Source organism: Notamacropus eugenii, chromosome 7 (genome assembly GCF_028372415.1).
Source record: "Notamacropus eugenii isolate mMacEug1 chromosome 7, mMacEug1.pri_v2, whole genome shotgun sequence".
Lineage (NCBI taxonomy): Eukaryota > Metazoa > Chordata > Mammalia > Diprotodontia > Macropodidae > Notamacropus > Notamacropus eugenii.
The window spans coordinates 5300568-5320345 of record NC_092878.1 but is presented as its reverse complement, the minus strand read 5'-3'; the positions used below and the strand labels follow the sequence as shown (position 1 = coordinate 5320345).

The window sequence follows — 19778 nt, the reverse complement described above, 5'->3', positions numbered from 1 at the left end:
CTCCTTGGCAAAAAAAGAACAAAATGCTGTCATGCCGTCCAGTTCTCTGTTCTCATTAGGATCATTAGTAGGCATCCAAAGAAATTTGTTTTTAAATGCAGGTGCATGACAATCCTCTTCCTTCAATGTTGGGAAACCACAAGAAAAAAAAAAACTTCCACAGGTGATAATAAATTGATTGAATTTACACAAATTTTTATGCTATTTCTCACTCTTATGATGTTTAAGGTTTTTTTGGCAATATATATGATGCATCAACATTTTGAATTGTTGGAAAGGTTCCCCTCCCACCTTCCTTTCACTTCTGTGCTCTTTCACCTCACCATTACCACTGACCTCATCATTGGTTTGAGGCAGTGTGGTACATTGGAAAGAGAATTGAAATTTAAGTCAGAGAACTGAGCCTTGTTTTCACCAGGAGAAGCTTGGGACTTTTTTTGGCTGAAATTCAAGCCTTGAGCCACTTGTTCTTTCTGAGAGAGAGAGAGAGAGAAATCACAGAGAACAAAAAAAAAAAGCATTCACTTTTCTCCTTGGGATCTCAACTACTGGGGATATGAGAAGGTAGCTTTGATTCATTGTACTTATGGTCTCTCTCCAGGCTATTACAGTATGTGGACTACCATTTACTATTGTGGCTTTGGTTTACTCAGCACTGAGGAAATAAGCTGTTTAGGTGTCTCATGAGAATGTCCAGAAATGTTTGGGGTTGGTAAGGAGAAGGTACAGTACGGTCTAGTGGAAAGAAAGTCACCTTCAAGTCAGTGGGTTCAAGGTTTGGGTTTGAATTTCAGTTCTTATATTAATTATAATTAATTAGACATGTCCTTTAGATTCTTCAAACCTCAGATTCTAGTAAAGTTGGATAATAAAATTTGTATCATCTACCTTGAAGAATTGTATAAGAAAAATACTTTGGAAAATAGAACTCTCCTGCAAACTGTGACAGTCAAGCAAAGACATGGCCAAGAGAAAAGAAAATGTTATGTTTGCGCCCTTACACTAGAGTTAGCTAAGTGGCACAGTAGATAGAGCACACGGTCTATAATCGTTAAGACCTGAGTTCAAATATGGCTTCTGATATTTACTAACTGTGAGACCCTAGGCAAGTCACTTAAGTTTCTTCACCTGCAAATTATAAAAGAGGATAATAACAACTTACTGCATTGATGTGAGGCTCAAATGAGAAAACATTTGTAAAGTGCTTTAGCGTAGTGTCTGACACAAAGTAAGTACTGTATTGTTATTAAACTTACCCTTTGGGTACTGAAATTAAATCTATCTCATCAAATGCCATCTCATCAAAATCCCAGCCTTTTCTAGAGCATTGACGCCTTGCCAACCAGGAACCATCCAGTATCCATGCCCTTGGGTACTGAAGAGAGATATGAAGACTCACATATTTTTCCTCAGCTACCTCCCTGCACATTAGTACAAGGGGAAGGAGTCACAGAAATATTCTTTGATCTGGAAATTTTGCTCTTAGGAAATCTAGATATGTGTAGTAGTAGCCTTCCCTGGAGGCTTACCCTGGTCTAACCCTTAAATTTGGGCTCTCCCCACCCTCCAAATCTAAAGGTATAGAAGTCTGATGAGTCTAATTATCTAATAACTATAGTACTAGCCCTTTCTCTTCCTGAAATATACCAGGGAAATGCCATGTGTTGGAATGCTGAAATGGTTGCATGACCTTCCCTGGCCATGATGCTGGCCACTTCTTAGAACTTAAAAGCTCTCAAAAGATGCAGCTCTCACGGACCTTGTGTTAAAATTCAACCCTAATTCCCGAGGACCAATAATGAAGAATGCCACCCATCTCCTGACAGAGAGGTAATAGTTAAATATGAAGAATGAGACAATTTTCAAATCTGACCAATATGGGAATTTGTTTTGATTGTCAATGCCCTTTTTTCTAAGTGTTACTATTTTCTTATTATTTGCAAGGGAGGGAAAGATGGAAGTAAGAAAAAGTAAATACTTGATAACTGAAAAAATTGAACAAAAAATAGATAAATGAATAAATAGATAAGTAAATGAATAGATAGATAATTGAACAGGTGAAAGAATCATTGTTAAGCAGCCTTTTGGTGCTGTCTATGCCTAGGATACTAAGTGGCTTATGGAATAACCAACACATAGAAATTTTCCAAAGATCCACGTGATGCTGGAGGACACACATAGACAATTATGGGAACCATCTAGGATCACTAGACCTCCACGAAGAGGTCTTACCTAATTCTCTTTCCTTTCTTTTGGTCAAAAATAGTCAACTCTACAATTATAGTGTGAGGGGCCAGTTAAGAAAGTGTGAGTTTCCCTGGTTTCATTGGCTTCCTGAAAGCAATCTAAAAATGGGAGGCATACTAGTGCCTTTGGTAGCAGGAGCTGCTGCCTTTCTGCCTTAACAGCTCAAGTGCTCTGCCACACAGATTGTGCTAACAGTAATGCTATATAAATGTGAAATATTATCATTAAATTGGCTATGACCAGATATATGTATGCTATGAGGACATATTAAGATAGAAGGGATAGGATAGAAAAGCTGTTTACTAGAAATTGGAACCAGAAAGGTAGTATGGTGGCTGCCAGAGGTGTGTAAATTACCTGAAAAGATTTAAAATAAATACATGACTTAAAAGTATAGACTTTACAATATTTTTACCTCTTAAAAAAAACCTTTTAAAATGCATAGTATCTTTTGGCTGTAATCACTTGTTTTAAATAATTGATATGGTTTATACAATCTTTGACACATTGTTGAGTTCTCTGCATCATAAGATTGCATTTTTATTAACATCAGATATTAAGCATGCCTTTTACAAACAATTCAGTTTTCCAAGTCTACGCCCTTTATTTTAACCTAAGAATGTTCAGTGGGGTTTCAGTGAGCTCCCAGGCTATTGAAGAAGCTTATCTCCAACTCATAGATAAATTTCATAAGCTTTTGTGACATGTGACATGATGCAAGGTCGTATTTCCATCTCCTGCACCTCCATTTGGGGATTTTCTGAAATTTGGGAGCAATTTTTCTTCTTAGCATATCATCATTCCCTTAATGAGGACAAGACTTCTAGACCGAATGGAAGAAAAAAGAATCACAATTTCTAGATGGATTTCTTATAGTGTGCTGAAGATGTCCAGGATCTGCTAGGTTCACCTAGACTTCTTCTGATAACTGCTTTAGTATTATCTTGGATGAAAAAGTGAATTTCATCAAAGTGAGCAAAAATTAACCTTTTTCTAATACTTAGTATTAGAGGTTGTACTTAGTATTCAGTCTTTGCATTATCACATTGACTAAAAGTTTGTGTTTTCTTCATGACAGTAATTACCATCAGTTTTTAATTGGCCTTCCCTATCTTCTTCTAACTTCAAGAAGCTCAAGTCGCATGGTAGAGGAAGGAATAACTGTCTCTCCAACTTCTGATAGTCTCTGTTTATCTTCTGGTGAATAAACAGCCTGCGTTACAGCACTTATCTTGACACTGACTTCCGTATCTTATTTCACTTTTCTTTGAGCTTTGGTGACTGATCTTGCTTTTTTTGGTGTTTGGAGGGTCCTGGAAGTACTTGATTTTCCTACAACAGCAGCCACAACAGCAACCACAACAACAACCGGCTGGTCTGGTATTAACAGGCATTGATATACAGTCTTTATGGCTTACTGTTGTTCTTGGATTTTTCTTTCGAGTGGACATTCTTAAAAACATAACAAAAGAGAGCAATGAAATGTGTGGAAAGTATAGAATCTAGTACTTGACTGACAAAGAACTAACTAAGGTTGGCGAAACCAATGCAATTTGGTTTCATTTCTGTTTCATTTGGTCAGTAAGACGTTTTGAATCAATCTCCGAATAGCTATATATGCTCATCTATTGTCACAAAATTAAGCCTTATCAAAATTATCATCCCAAATAATTGACCCAAGAATTTTGGAGTGCTTTTAGGGAGACTAAAACTAAATGATATTAAATTATTTGAATTTTATAGTCTATTTTCCATGCCCCAGAAACCAAGTCTCTGCTTTCCCCTCATCCTTGTAGGCAAAGAAGCCTTGGTAATATTTGAAATTATCAGCATTAACCCATATGAACTGGTTGTCTCATCTTAGTAAATTATGAAGAAAGCAGTTTAAGTGTTTTGTCATTTTCTATCCTCCTATACAGTAACGGTGCAGCAGTACAATTTTCAGTCTTATGAACTGTATGTGTAGCCCAGGGCCTTGATTTGTAAATCCTCATTTTGCTTTTTCAGGTGGAACATGCTAGATATAACTAGAGGACAGTTTCATGAACTGGCTAGGATAAGTTTACCTTTCATAAGCTTAAGTTGGATGGCACCATTTATTAGTGGGCTGTTAGCTAGAGCTTGGTGCTTGATGTGGCATTCATTTTGATAGAGAAAAAGAACTACAGACTAATTCTACTAATAAAGATTTATACAAATTTTTTTTTAAATCTGAGCGAAGGGACAATGACAATGTATTACATTTGCTTGACATGCTCAAGTTGGACTTATACCAGGAAAATGAGGATGGTCCAACATTAGGGAATCAATTAGCATAACCAATAAAATAAACAATTAAGACAACAAGCTCATATTATTATATTCTTAGGTGCAGGGAAAGCATTTGACAAAACACAATTCTTATTTGTATTATTGGGAATGAAGGTAGGGAATAAATATTTATATAATACTTACTATGAGCCAGGTACTATATTAAGTTCTTTTTACAAATATTTCACTTGATTCTCACAACACCCCTTGGAGATAGGTGCTGTTATTACCCTAATTTTACAGATGAGGAAACTGAGGCAAACAGAAGTTTAAGTGATTTGCCCAGGGTCAGATGTCTAGTTTCTGACAATAGATTTGAATTCAGGTCTTCTCAACTCCAGGTCTTCCTGCACTCTAACCCCTGTGCCATCTGCTTAGGCATGGAAGGACCCTTCTTTAATATGAATTAAAATAGATGGCTAAACAAGGAATTATCCAGAATGCTGAAACATCAGAAGCTTTCCCAACAAGTTCAAGGGTAAAACAAGAATGAACCAAGGTATAAACATCATCAAAGAGGAGAATTAGAAACTTATTCCCCTTTGCAGAATACAAAATAGTTCACTCAGAAAACCCCAGAGAATTAGTAAAGAAGCCAATTAAATGACTATAAACTTCAATAAAGGAGCAAAATACAAAACAGAAACAGAAAAATCATCAATATTTCTATACTGGACTAAAAAATGTAAAATTCTAAAAATAACTATAAAATAGATAACATATTTGGGAATTAATCTATTGAGATACACTTAGGACTGACATAGCTGCAGATATAAAACATTATAGCAACAATGTACTTATTATCAAATTGGATTTATGGCAGCAATGCAAAGATAGTTCAACATTAGAAAAAATGAACGCATTTAACAACATAAGTGACCCCAAAAAGGCCAAAAGATAACTATAATAGGTACAGAAAAGGATTTAACCAAAATAAAACACTCATTACATTAAAAACAATAAAGAACATAAGAATGCACAGTTCTTTTTTAATATGAACTAACACTTAGAACAAAAATCAAGACCCAACACTACAAGCTTTTCTAAGAAACACAGGGATAAATTACCATTCCCATCGTTATTTAACACATTTCTGCTGTAAGCAATAAGTTATAAAGCAACTCAAGGGAATGAACACCAGCAAATAGAGACAAAATGCTCCCCTATTATAGACCATATCATGATTTACTTAGAAAACCCAGAATATAAACAAAGATGATGACTGAAATGGCCAATAGTTGCACTGATGCAGCAGAATTCAAAATAACCAGTATCTATAGAATTTCAAGAGAAATTCCATCCCAAATAACTATAAAATAGATCAAATATCATGATGACTTAAAAATGCTCTTTATAGAAATAAGGCAAGAGTAAAATAATTAGAGACGTTTTTTGTTCATGCTACAGCAATTTAATAAAAATGATGATGCTTCCTAATTTAATTTACAAATTTACTGCTGTAGAAAATTACCAAGGGATTACTTTAAAGAACCACATAAAATAAGGAATTCATTTGGAATCAAAAAAAGTCTCTATAATTTCAAGGGAAAAATAGGATTGTGTTCGTCCTTTGTTGCCAAAGAAGACCATGCCATCAGAGAAATGATGACATGACTTGCACTTGACTTGGTTTTGAGTGAAGGAGGGCTGTGAAAAAATTGGAAGCAAAGAGGGTCAAGTACTATTAGATCTTAAATGATATTATAAAACAGCAATTATCAAAATTATTTGGTATTAGTTAAAATTGACAAAAAAAAAAACTAAATCAGTGGAACAGGCTAGTTACCAAGACCCAGAAGCAAATCAATGCAGTGACTTTGTAAATTTAAGAACTCAAACTAATGGTGGGACATTTCCCCATTTGACAAGAATTGTTAGATAAATTTGAATTGGATGTAACCTAAATATGAAAGGTCACATTATAAAAAGAATTTAGAGAAGGGAAGAAGATCCCTTCCTGAAGCTCTGGTTAACACAAGAGTTCATAGCCAGACACAAGGAATAGAGGGACTCACAAAGAGACAAGTTTAATTACACAAAATCTAAAAAATGATTTTGTAAGAACAAGCTCAATATAGTTAAAGAAGAAGTTGTTAAATTGGAAAATTATTTGCATCAGACATTTCCATTAGAATTCTGATATTCAAAATATAAAGGGATCTGACAAAAATACATCGTAGGCTTTGTTATTTGTTTAGCAACCCCATGGATGAGAGTGTTGATAGATGTTGCAAGTGAGAGCAACAACTCCCCTAGTCAAAGCAAAATCAACAAGCATTTATTAAGAGTCTACCTTGTGCCAGGAGCTGTGTTAAGATCTGGGGACATGAAGAAAAAGCCTTCAAAGGACTTACTTTCTAATGGGGAAAACAACATGTACATAAATAGATACACTTAATAAAATATATACAGAGTAGAAAGAAGGTAATCTTACAACTTAGCAACTGTAGGGACTGGGAAAGGTCTCTTGCAGAAGATAGAATTTGAAGCAATCCAAGAATTCTAGATGTGGAGGAAAAGCATTTCAGGTATAGGAAATAGCCAAAGACACAAAGGTAAGAGAGGAGATAGTGTCTTGTGTGAGGGAAAGCAACTAGATCAGTACGGTGTTGGGTCATAGAATGTATGAAGGAATAATGAGTAAGATGATCAGAAAGGTAAAAGTCCAGACTGGAAAGAGCTATGAGTGCTGAATGTCTGTGTCTGTGCTTTGTTGTTGTTCGGTAATCGTTCAGTTGTGTCTGACTCTTTGTGGCCCCATTTGGAGTTTTCTTGAGAGAGATACTGGAGTGTTCTTCTCCAGCCCGTTTTACAGATGAGGAAACTGAGGCAAACAGTGATGTGCCCAGGGACACCTGCCAAATTTGAACTCAGGAAGTTGAGTCTTCCTGACTCCAGGTAGGAAACTGTGTCTGTATTTGATCCTAAGTTAATAGGGAGCCAGAGAACTCATTAAGTGGGGGGAGGAGGGGAGCTGCTCAGATCTGTTCCTTAAGAAAATCACTTTGAAAACATATAATACATAAGAATGAATAGGGAGATAAGGGAAAATGAGGTAGGGAGATGAGTTAAGAGGTTTTTGCAATAGTCCAGGTGAGAGCTGATAAGAACCTGAATTACAGTGGTGGCTTTGTGAACAGAGAGAAAGTAAGGGATTCCAGGAATGTAAGGGAAGCAGGAATGACAATATATACATGATTATGTATATATATATGTACATATATATATATATATATGTACATATATATATATACATGAATACTTAAAGGTGAGAGATAACATTGATAACATGCCCAGATAACTGGAAAGATGGTAGTTCTCTCTGAAAAAATAAGGAAGTTTGTGTGTTGGAGGAGATAACAAGTTCTGTTTTGCATGTGTCAAGTTTGAGAAGTTAAGTTTAACAACATGTTAAGTTTGAAATTCAGTGCATAGAATGTAAGGCCTAGATTCAGGAAGAACAAATCCAAACTCAGACACTTCCTACGTAATCCTGGACAGGCCACTGAACCTCTGTCTGTCTCAGTTTCTTCAAGTAGAAAATGGGGAGAATAGCAGCTCCTCTCTCACAAAGTTGTTGTGAGCACCAACGAGGAGAATACTTAGAAAATGCCTAACACAAGTAACATTTATTTCCTACTCAGTAATTATTTCCTACTCTTCACCTTCCCTATATGTATAATCAGTAGATGGTAATAAGGGACTGGAACTCTGGAGAAAGACTAAAATTTAATATATGCATCTAGGAATCATCTGCATAGAATGATAGTTCAAACCTGTTGGAGCTAATGAGATCACCAACTGAAAAATATGGAAAGGAAAGAGGACCCAGAGCAAAGTCTAGGGGGACAATCAGAGTTAATGGATGTGATGTGGATAAAAATCCTCAAAGCAATATTAGGAAGAAAAGAGAAGAGAGACAAGAGACAGAGAGAGACAGATGGAGAGAAAGAGAGAGAGAGACGGAGACAGTGTAGTGGCAAGATGACTGGTGATGGCCCAGGATGCAGTGGGTGACCTTGGCCTTTTTAAATGAAGGTTTTTCCCAGGTCTTAGTTTGTCATCCTCAATTCTTCACTCTCCCTCAACAAACTCAGAAAGGGTAGAGTATTATAGGACGATAGCCAATGGGAATAATAGTCTCTAGGGAGGATTTTTTAAAGGATAGACTTACATGTGTTTGTAGGCAGCAGAGAAGGAATAGGTATGTAGGGAGAGATTGAATATAAGAGAGAGAAAGAGAAAAGAGGGAGAGAGAAAGGGAGAGGAAAGGAAAAGAGAGAAAGAAGAGGAGAGAGAGGGGGAGGGAAGGAGAATGAATGTTATTAGGGGAAATTTACTGAAGAAAATGGAAAATGATAGGATCGATATCAAGGGGGTTGGCATGGGTGAAGAGAAGGACCCCCTTTTCTTTAGACACTGGAATAAAGGAGTAGTTAGGGCACAAGGTTGGGGGGATGTGAGATGAGGCAAGAGGCAAGGAGTTTTTGGGAAATACTTTTTTTTATCAATGAACTATGAGTTAAACTTAGAGAGTGATGGGGACAGCAGCTTTGGGAGGCTTGAGGAGAACAGAAAGATTTGGAACAAGTGGTCTGGTAAGTACAATAAAGCATCAGTTAGAGCTTAATCTAGGGAGGTGGTCCTTCAGGGACATCCTAGAGATATTGTGGAAGGAGGCTCAGTAGAACTTCGGCAACTGATTAGAAGTAGGGAGATGAGGAGAGTAAGGGAGAGTCAGAGATGACTCCAAGGTCATGAACCTGGGTAACTAAGAGGATGTCATCTTTAGCACAAATGGGAAGCTTGCAGGAGATGAGTCTGAGTCTGTAATAGAATCAGAACATCAAAAAAACAATGATGAATGAAGCTACTGATCTAGCAGTTATCACACCATCAGTAATATAGTGAAGAGTATATGGCCATGTGTATCAAGGAAGCCAACGTTTATTTAGCAGTACATGCTCATGTTTCCAGATTGGGGGTACGTATTATAGCAGTGTAACTGAAGGTACACAGCTGGCATTTTCGCAATATATTTTGGTTTATTGTCTGACTTATTTAGAAGAAAATCAACTACCAGAATGTAATTTGGTGCAAATTTGCTTCATTTGATACTTTTCAAGACAACAATAGTCTTGAAAGTTTTGCTCTTTTATAGATTATCAATATTCTTCCATCAAAAAAAGCCATTTTAATTCATTAGTGTTCACAAATGCACAACTGTCTATTTGCTGTCTTACGGACTATGATAAAAGTGTTAGAAACACAATAACTGAAAACAGTGATTATAGCATCTTTTTTTCATTAAAATATCCTCTGTGTGTGTGTGTGTGTGTGTGTGTGTGTGACGGCATAGAAAAGCTAACAAATGTCTTATTGACCCACTGTGCCTACTTCTTAGAGTAGGGGACTGACAGAGTGGGGACCCCCTCCACATATTGGCTCCATTCACATTAAGCCAAGCCAGTTGGCAGTGACCTGATTTGCTTAATTTTCTTCTTCTGAAGAAATCTTTACATCTATCCTGAGGCATTTAATGACTCTGCGTCACGTTCTACATTTGACTATAACCACATGCACTAGATACACAGTGGTTACAGCGCCAGACCTCAAGTCAAGAAAACTCATTCAAGGAGTTCCAGTCTGGCTTCAGACACTTACCTTCAGCTGTGTGACCATGGGTAAGTCACGTGACTTTCTTCATCTTTCATTAATGAATATGGATGCAAAAATTCTAAATAAAATACTAATTAAAAGATTACACAATATATTACAAAGATGATATGTGGCAATCAAGTGGGATTTATATCAGGGATGGTTTAACATAAGGAAAACTATTATAATTGATTATATCAACAATACATTTTTAAAATCATGATTGTATAAATAAAATCAGATAAAGATTTTGACTTTTGATAAATTTCAATGTTCATTTCTATTAAAAACACTTGAAAATATTGTTATAAGTGGATTTTTTCCTTAAATTAATAAAAAGTATTTATCCAAAGCCATCAGCAAGCATTGTTTGTAATAGGGAGAAGCTACAAGACCTTCCATTAAGAACAGGTGTGAGACAAAGATCCCACTGTCAACAATATTATTATTCAATATTATACTGAAAAGCCGAGCAATATAGCAAAAAGAGAAGAAAAAGAAACAGAAGGAATAAGAATAGGGAATGAAATAATAAAACTATCTCTTTTTATACATATGATGACAATATATTTGGGAAATCCCAAAGACTCAACTAAAATAAAAAGTTAGTTAAAACAATGAATAATTTTAGCAAAACAGCAGGATATGAAGTGAATCCACATAAATCATAAGCATTCCTTTATCTCACCAACGAAACCCTGCAAGAAGAGATAATAAAACATACCCCCATTTAAAATAACTCTAGACAGCATGAAATATCTGAGAGTATATCTGTCAAAACAAACCCGGGAACTATACAGACAAAATTATTTTTAAGAACTTTATAAGAATAAAATTAAGATTTAAATAATTGGAGAAATATTAATTATTTATGGCTAGGCAAGGTCAATATAGTAAAATGACAATTTAGCCTAAACTAATGAATGCCATTCCAATTAACTTACCAAAAAATATTTTACTGAATTAGAAAAAAATAATAAAATTCATTTGGAAGATTAAAAAGTCAAGAATATCAAAGAAAATCATGAAAAAAATGTAAAGGAAAGTGGTTTAGCAGTACCAGATCTTAAACTATATTACAAAGTAATAATTAACAAAAGTACCTGGTACTGGCTAAGAAACAGAAGGGGAGATCAATGGAACAGAGCAGACACACAATTCACAACTGCAAATAAATATACAGTAATCTTGTATTTGAGAAGTGTGAAGACTTGAGATTTGGGGATAAGAAATCATTATCATTATTCATTGAGAAATAAAAATTGTTGGGAAAACTGGAAAGCAGTATGGCAGAAACTGGGGGACAGACCAATATTTTATACTATTTACCAAGATATGGTCAAAATGGACACCTGACCTAGACATAAAGAGAGATATTCTAAGAAAATTAGAATATGGAACATATTAGCTATCAGACTTAAAGAAAGCCAGACAGTTTATGAATATACAAGAGATAGAGGGCAAAGTTAGATTTAAAATGAACAATTTCAATTACATTAAATTTAAAAGGTTTTGTACAAATAAAACAAATGTAGCCAAGATCAGAAAGAAAGCAGAAAATTGAGGGGAAACATTTTTATATACAGTTTCTCAGGTAAAGGTTTCTTATCTCAAATATATAAGGAATTTTGTCAAATCTATAAGAGTATGAGTCATTTCCCAACTGATAAACGGTCAAAAGATATGAATTGGCAGTTTTCTAATGAAGAAATCAGAACAGTTTACAGTCATATGAAAAAATGCTCTAAATCATTATTGATTACAGAAATGCAAATTAAAACAACCTTAAGATATCATTCTATACCTATCACATTGGCTAAAACAATTGAAAGAGAAATTGGCAAATTTTTGAGGGGACATGGAAAACTTGGGACACTAATTCATTGTTAATGGAAGTATGAACCAATCCAACCAATTCGGAATTATGCCCCAAAGAGTTACTAAACTGCCTATACCCTTTGACCCAGCAATACCACCACTACTAGGTCTATTTCCAAAGATGATTAGGGAAAAAGGAAAAAAACCTATGTGTTCTAAAATGTTTACAGCAGCTCTCTTTGTAGCGACAAAGAACTAGAAATTGAGGAGATGTCCATCCATTGAGGAATGGCTGAACAAGTTGTGATGAATACTACCTATGCTAGAAGAAACAATGAGATCCATAATCTCAGAGAAAACATGGAAAAAATGAAATAATGAAGAGAAAAATTAGCAGAACCAAGAGAACATCACACACAGTAACAACAATTTTGTTTTAAAAATGTCTGAGCAAATAAATCATTTTGACTATACAAATACCCCAATTATCTACAAAGGACATAAGAAGGAAGACTCTATCTGCATCCAGAGGAAAAAATGATAAATAGAAGCATGTATAGACTAATTCTACATAGATACATGTGTGTGTATATATATATATATGTATGTGTGTATATATATACATGTGTGTATATACACACATACCTATTTGTGTCTATTGGTAGACCTCTTTAGGGCTGGGAAGGGAGGGAAAAAGAGAAATTTATATGATAACTTTATTATATATTTTAAAGTAATAACAAGTTGTACATAATAGATGTGCAAATTCATGTACTATCTTTTTTATTATACTACATTATGGAAATGCTTGTTGGGTTCAATAATTTAAAAATAAAATTTAAAAAAGGATATCTAAGATAAGTGGAAATGTGAGTCTGAAGGTAAGGAGAGAAGTTAGGGCCAAGTAGATCTGAGAGTTACCTGCTACCTGCACGGGAGCTGATGAGAGCACTGAGTGAGACAGCAGAGAGAGAGAAAGAGAGAAGAGAAAAGGGGCCAGGACAGAGCTCTGGGGTCAATCCCAGTTACAAGGAATGACCTGGGGACTGGGAAGCTGTGGTCAGACAGGTAGGAGGAGAGCCAGGCTAGAGTATTGTCAAGGAAGCCTAGAGAGAGAAGCCAAGAGAAGAGGTTGATCCGCAGTTAGAAGGGAGACATCAGAGAAGCACATGTGTAAGGAAAGAGTTCAAACCTTTTTACAGGTGATTTCTGTTCTTCCTCATCCTCTATTTCTACAGCGCCCAGAAATTTCTGGAAAGCAGCGATCATCTCACGGGATATTTGTAGAGCTCTAGTGAAGTCCTCGTGAGGTATTTTATGCACTTTAGCTTTGTCCATGTCCCTCCAGTACAGCGGTGTAAGCAGGCCTTTTTATGAAACCTGCTGTAAACTGATGGGATATGTGTCTAATGCGTTATTGAGTAGCAATATTTTTACCAGGAAATTGGCAGACATTTTAAAGGCTTCAGGGTGTGATGTCACAGATGACTTCTCTTTTTCCCATTGTTGGGTCACACGGCCAGTATATGTGAGAGGAAGCCTAGTCTTCCGGACTCCACAGTCAGCTTCAAACTCCAAATTCCAAACTTCCTCTTGAGTGTTATGTTGCCTTGACTACGTACTTATACGTACAGGTTGGCTCAAGAGTCTTGGTGTAGTCTGAAATGATAAAACCTAAGATTCTGGAGGACGTTCTATATCCGTGTGTATGTGTGTGTGTATATGTGTATATATATATATATATATATATATATATGTATGTACATGTAGACATACAAACATATTTATATATGTATATACACACAAATCGTAACACACTCATCTGTATCTGTGATCTTAATAATTCAACTGTTCTCTCTAACAATTAAGAATTTAACTCACCCAAGCCTGCCTACCCTCTACTACTCTTCCTCAATTCTTTCCCTTAAGTTTGCCCGAGGGTGTCTCCCGTAGGGTTGGGCACCTTCCTCAATGTCTTTTGACATTAAAATATACCAGGGAGTACACTGAGGGGTCTTTGGTTACCTCTTGTTCTTGAAATGGAACCAGACTATTTTCTTTTTTTCTCAAGCATTTGTTCTATGTCATCCTTTTCTCTACTTCTCTTTAACCACTGAATGTAATCTATATGTAGTTATACATATATATGCAGAAATGTATGTACACTTATATATATCTACATATAGATTTCAACAAATGAAATGGTAAAGGAGACAGAGAAAAGGATGACATCAAAAATATATGTATGTCTATCTATATAGATATAGGTATATCTACATGTGTGTATATGTATGTATATACACATGTATGTACATATACATGCATGTGTAAATATATGTATATACACATACTATTAGATTCCTATTGTGTGCCAGGTAAAGATACAAAGAATGAAACAGTTCCTCCTGTGAGGGATTGTGCACACATTCTATCATGGCCTATTTATAGTCTCCAGTTATAACCAAATGTGTCTGCATAAACAAAGAAGCTCTAAAACATCAACCCAATAGAAAAAAAATACTTTGATTCCAGAAATATTCTATAAATTGAACAAAGACCCCCCAAACCAGAGGGGACTGAGCAACACCATGTAGCGTTTCTTTAACTTTAGTGGGAGATAATGAATGGACATGTGGTCCTGCTTTAAGTCCCAGAAAGATAGAAATAAGCTGACCCTTTGGTATTCCCACAACTCTGCCAATCCTGTGCCTCTCTCTTCTTTCCCTCTGATATGATCTAGTTTCTTTCTCTGAAAGTAATATGGATTGGTCAGAGGGGTGACTGACCCAGTGCAGGGTCCTGAGGAGTTATTTGAATGTGAAGTACTCAAACCAGTCTTTATCTTTTGGGCTGCAGATTCCTGAAGGATCCTATGTGTAATCCTAGCAGGTTGGTGAACTTGCGGACTGCTTCCATGGCCATTTTCTAGAGTTGCATATGTTGTAGTAATTAATGCATACATTCATAGGCAGATACAAAAAACACCACATTCACCTTTCAGATTGGAGATTTGGGAAAGTCAGTCCCTGGGAGGCAAAGAAATAGAGGGTGTTCTTTCAAAATACCAGGTACCCTACGTAGCAAGATACTAGATTAGATATACATATAGGACTGGATGGACGATTATGAGATCTTTAGTCTAGCCATGAAAGTGAAGACTGCCTCACATACCCAGGGCCTAAAATGTTAGGACAAGTTCAACATAAGTGAATCTAATAAAAATCAGACAATAGTACTAAAGCTTTTCAAGCAAAATCCTTCTCTATATGTAATGTTTTCTACTTACATTTGCCTTGTCCCCTCCTCCTTTCCCTCTCCCTCTTCTGCTCTCCTCTCCCCCATCCCCCTATTCTGAGTAAAGGGCAGCCTCTCTCGGTAGTCAGGGAAAGAGGGGCAGAATTTTCCTTCTATGAACCTACATTCAGGGCAAGGAATCATTATTTTTCTCCCATTTACTATATGCATGTGAACCCTGAATAATAAAGGGATATCTACGTCTATGGCATGATCGAAAGAACAAATGTAAAATGAGGAAGCATTTTAGGGTTTCAGTCCTTCTTTAGACACTAACTTGTGTGACCCTGGGTAAGCCATTTAACATCAGCCTCAGATTTAGTACTTAGAAAAATGGAAATTAATAGAACCTGTCTCACAGGATTGTTGTGCCAAGGATCAAATAATATTGATAAAATACTTTGCAAACCTTAAAGCACTCTGTAAGTATTTATTACTATCATATTTTCCAAAACTCAATTTACATGTTACCCACTTTCTGTATGCAAAACACTTACGCTAGATTTGACAAATGTCTGAGCATCTACTGCGTGCAAGGAACTGTATTAGATGCTATGAGGGATCTGGAGGTGAATAAAGAACAACTCTTGCCCTCAAGGAGATTACAATCCAAGGGGAAAAGATAAACACATTGCTACAAATCAAGGCTCTGTTCAATAAGTGCAAAAAAAAGTGGTATAAACAGAAGGAGCTCAGGGGAGAGAGCCTCTCTAGGGGGAGTAATCCTGGAAAGTTTCATATGAGAAGAAGTTACAGTTCGCCCTTATAGGACCCTACCTCGTAGGGCAGTTTCCTAGACAAAGATGAGGAAACAGAATGAGGGAGAAGGTAATCCAGGGGGAGGAAATGGCCAAACAAAAGGTGTGGAGACAGGAAACTATGATTCATCTATGGGAAGTGGCAAATAGATTAGTTTTGCTAGAGAGATGGGCTTATGTTGGAGATGTCTTAGGAAATAAGGCTAGAAAGATAAAATGAGCCAAGACTTCGAAGGCCCTTGAATGCCAGGTTAAGAACTTGGATTCCACTTATTTGTTAATTGGAAGGCCATGAAAAGTCATAGGATCATAGATTAGAGCTACAAAAGAAACCTTAGATATTTAACCTCCTCCCCATCTCACTTTACAGATGGGGAACTGAGGCTCAGAGAGGCCAAGTAACTTCCCCGTAGTCACACAGTTCCAAAAGAGAAGAAATATATTTCACAGTCCCCATTGCTTACATTTAATTATTTATTATTTAAGCCAGCAATGTTAATAATTATTTATGAATATATTTAATATAAACAATTCTTATATAATTTTCTTATTCATAGTAGTATTTACTAGAGTATTTAATTATTTAAGTATTAAGTGGAAGACTTTATATTTATATAGTAAGACTCTGTATTTAATAAATTTACATATTAAGACTTTATATCTATATATTAAGACTTAATCCTAAAAATAATCTGGAAAAACTGAAATTCATTGAGTGTGGGAGTGATACAATCAAATTCCACCTTCTATAAGAGATCTTTCCTGGTAATAATAATGAAAACAGTAATAATAATTAGAAGAAGAGGAGAAAAAAGAGGAAGGGGAAAGAGGAGAAGAGGAGGAGAGAAATACCTTCCATTTCTACAGTGCTTACAAAGTGCCACGCAGTGTCCTAAGTACTTAACAATTATCATCTCGTTTGATCCTCACAACAAACTACGATCATTATTTATTTTACAGATGAGGAAACTGAGACACAAAGAGGTTAAATGACTTGCCCAGAGTCCCACAGCTAGGAGGTGTCTGAGGCCAGGTTTGAACTCAGGTCTTCCTGATGTCTCTTCTTTCTGTCCCCAGCACTTAGCACAGTACCTGACATACAGAAAACCCTTAGTAAATGTATGCTAACTTACTGACCTGAGGAAAACCATTTTGACAGTCATATGCAAATAATGACTATGCCTTGGAATCTCACATTCCTTGGTTTATATGACCCTTAAAAGATTTCACATGAGGTGAACTGAAGAAGGTAGAAAAAAGATAGGAATTTACCTGAGCTCTCCCAAAATCCCTTCCAAACAATTTTTAAAAAATGTCTTTAAAACTAATTCTGGAGTAGCAGAACTCACATAAGAACAGAGTTAAACAATTTTCCAGCCCAAGACAATTTAGAAGGACCACAGGAAAGGTTTGTCTCCCTTGGGTAAAAGTGGTGTGAAGCCCAGAGCAGGTGGTGTCTGGGTAATCCAGCGGAAGGCCCCAGGACCCAGTACAGGTCAGCAACTGAGGCCCCATGGACCTGGCGTAACAGGTCCAATGCCCGCTGTGGGGCCTACAGCCCACAGCTCATTAAGGATGACCAAGCCCATAGGCCCTGGTGCCCCAGACACCTGGTTAGGCCCCTGGACCCAAGGACAAGCAGCACAGGATGCAACCCCATGTACCTCAGGAGCAGAACTCAACTTTAATGGTGAATAAATAGGCTGGAAATGAGCAAAAGACAAAGAAACAAATAACTGACCATAAAAAGCTACTATGGCAACAGAGAAGATAAAATACAAACGCAGAAGAGGACAACAGTGTCAAAATGCCTACATCCAAAGCCTCCAAGTGAACTATGAAATCATCTCAGGCCCAAAGAGCTCCTGGGAGAGCCTAAAAAGGATTCAAAAAACCAAATAAGAATGGTAGAAGAAACACTGGGAAAAGAAATGAGAGTTATGCAAGAGAATCAGGGAAAAAAACAGTTAACAGCTTGGGAAAGGGAGTGCAAAAATGGAAAGAAAAGTGCAAATTCACTGAAGAAAACAACTCCTGAAAAAATATATTTGGCCAAATGGAAAAGAAGTACAAAATCTAATGGAAGAAAATAATAATTCCTTAAAAATTAGAATTGGGCAAGTGGAAACTAATGACTCCATGAAAGAAACAATCAAACAAAATCAAAAGAATGAAAAAATAAAAGAAAATGTGAAATATCTCACTGAAAAACAACTTACTTGGACAATTGATTGAGGAGATAAAATTGAAGAATTCTTGAATACAAGAATACTACCTAAAAACCATGATCAAAAAAGAGCCTGGACAGCATGTTTCAAGAAATTATCAAGGAAAATTGCCCTCATTTCCTAGAACCAGAGAGTAAAATAGTAATTCAAAGAATCCACCTCCTAAAAGAAATCGCAAAATGAAAATTATAGTCAAATTCCAGAACTCTCAGTTCAGGGAGAAAATATTGCACACAGCCAGAAAAGAAACAATTCAAATATCAGGGAGCCACAGTCAGGATATTAAACAGGATCTAGCAACTTCTACATCAAAGGATCTGATCAGATTAAAAAATAATTTTCTGCAAGGCAAAGAAGTTTGGATTCCAATCAAGAATCATCTAACCAGCAAAACTGAGTATAATCATTCAGGGGAAAAAATGGAAACTTAGTGAATTAGAGGAATTTCAAACATTCCTGATGAAAGACCATAGTTAAACAGAAAATTCAATTTATGAATACAACTCAACAGAAACATAAAATTGGTAAACAGAAAAGAGAAACCATAAGTTGTTCAATGAAGTTAAACTGTTTACATCCCTACATGGAAATGTGATACTTGTAACTCTTAAGAACTTTATCATTATTTGGACAGTTAGAAGGAGCATACATAAACAGAGGGTGTGGGTATAAGGTTGACTTCGATGGGATGATGTAAAAAAAGGGGTGAGAAAGAGGATTGCACTGGAAAAGAGGGAAAGGAGTATGGAATGGGTAAATTAGTAAAGGAATGGGGTAAATTGTCTCATATGACAGGGTGTGAAAGACCTGTTATAGTGGAGTGAAAGAAGGGAGGAAGGTGAACATCTCTTGAATCTTGAACTCTCATTGAATTTGGCTCAGAGTAAACATACATATATAGTTGACTACAGAAATCTATCTTACCACGCAGAAGCAGGAAGGGAGTGAGAAAAGAAAAGGGTAGGAAGGTGATGAAAGGGAGGGCAGATTGAGGAAGCCATTGATCAGAAGCAAGACGCTGGTGGAGAAGGACAGGGTGAAAGGAAGGAGAGAAAGATATGTAAGCAGGGAAAAAGCAGGATGGAGGGAAATATAGTTGGTAGTCATAACTGTGAATGAGAATGGGACGAACTTCTCTCGTAAAGTGGAAGTGGAGAGTAGAGTGGATTAAAAAACATAATCCTACACTATGTTGTTTACAAGAAACAGAGCGAAGGTCAAAGGCTGGAGCAGAATCGATTATGCTTCACCTAAAGTAAAACAAGCAGGGGTAGCAATTGTGATGTAAGATAAAACAAAAGCAAAAAGGGACTTAATTAAAAGAGTTAAAGGATGGAAACGACATCTTGCTAAAAGTTACCATAGACAATGAAGTAAAATCAGTACTAAACATGTATGCACACCAAATGGTATAGCATCCAAATTTTTAAAGCAGTTACATGAGTGATAGGAGGAAAGAGCCAGT

General features: G+C 36.3%; 1 long non-coding RNA gene across 1 annotated transcript in view; it reads right to left on the bottom strand.

Annotated features, from left to right (window-relative positions):
- Window positions 1-3574: 3574 nt before the first annotated feature.
- Window positions 3575-19778, bottom strand: part of LOC140514857 (uncharacterized) — a 36190-nt gene continuing 19986 nt past the window's right edge. The window contains exons 2-3 of the long non-coding RNA XR_011970750.1: window positions 13226-13692; window positions 3575-3699 (exon numbers count right to left, since the gene is read on the bottom strand). This is a non-coding gene — a long non-coding RNA (uncharacterized lncRNA). The remainder of the gene's footprint in view (window positions 3700-13225; window positions 13693-19778) is intronic.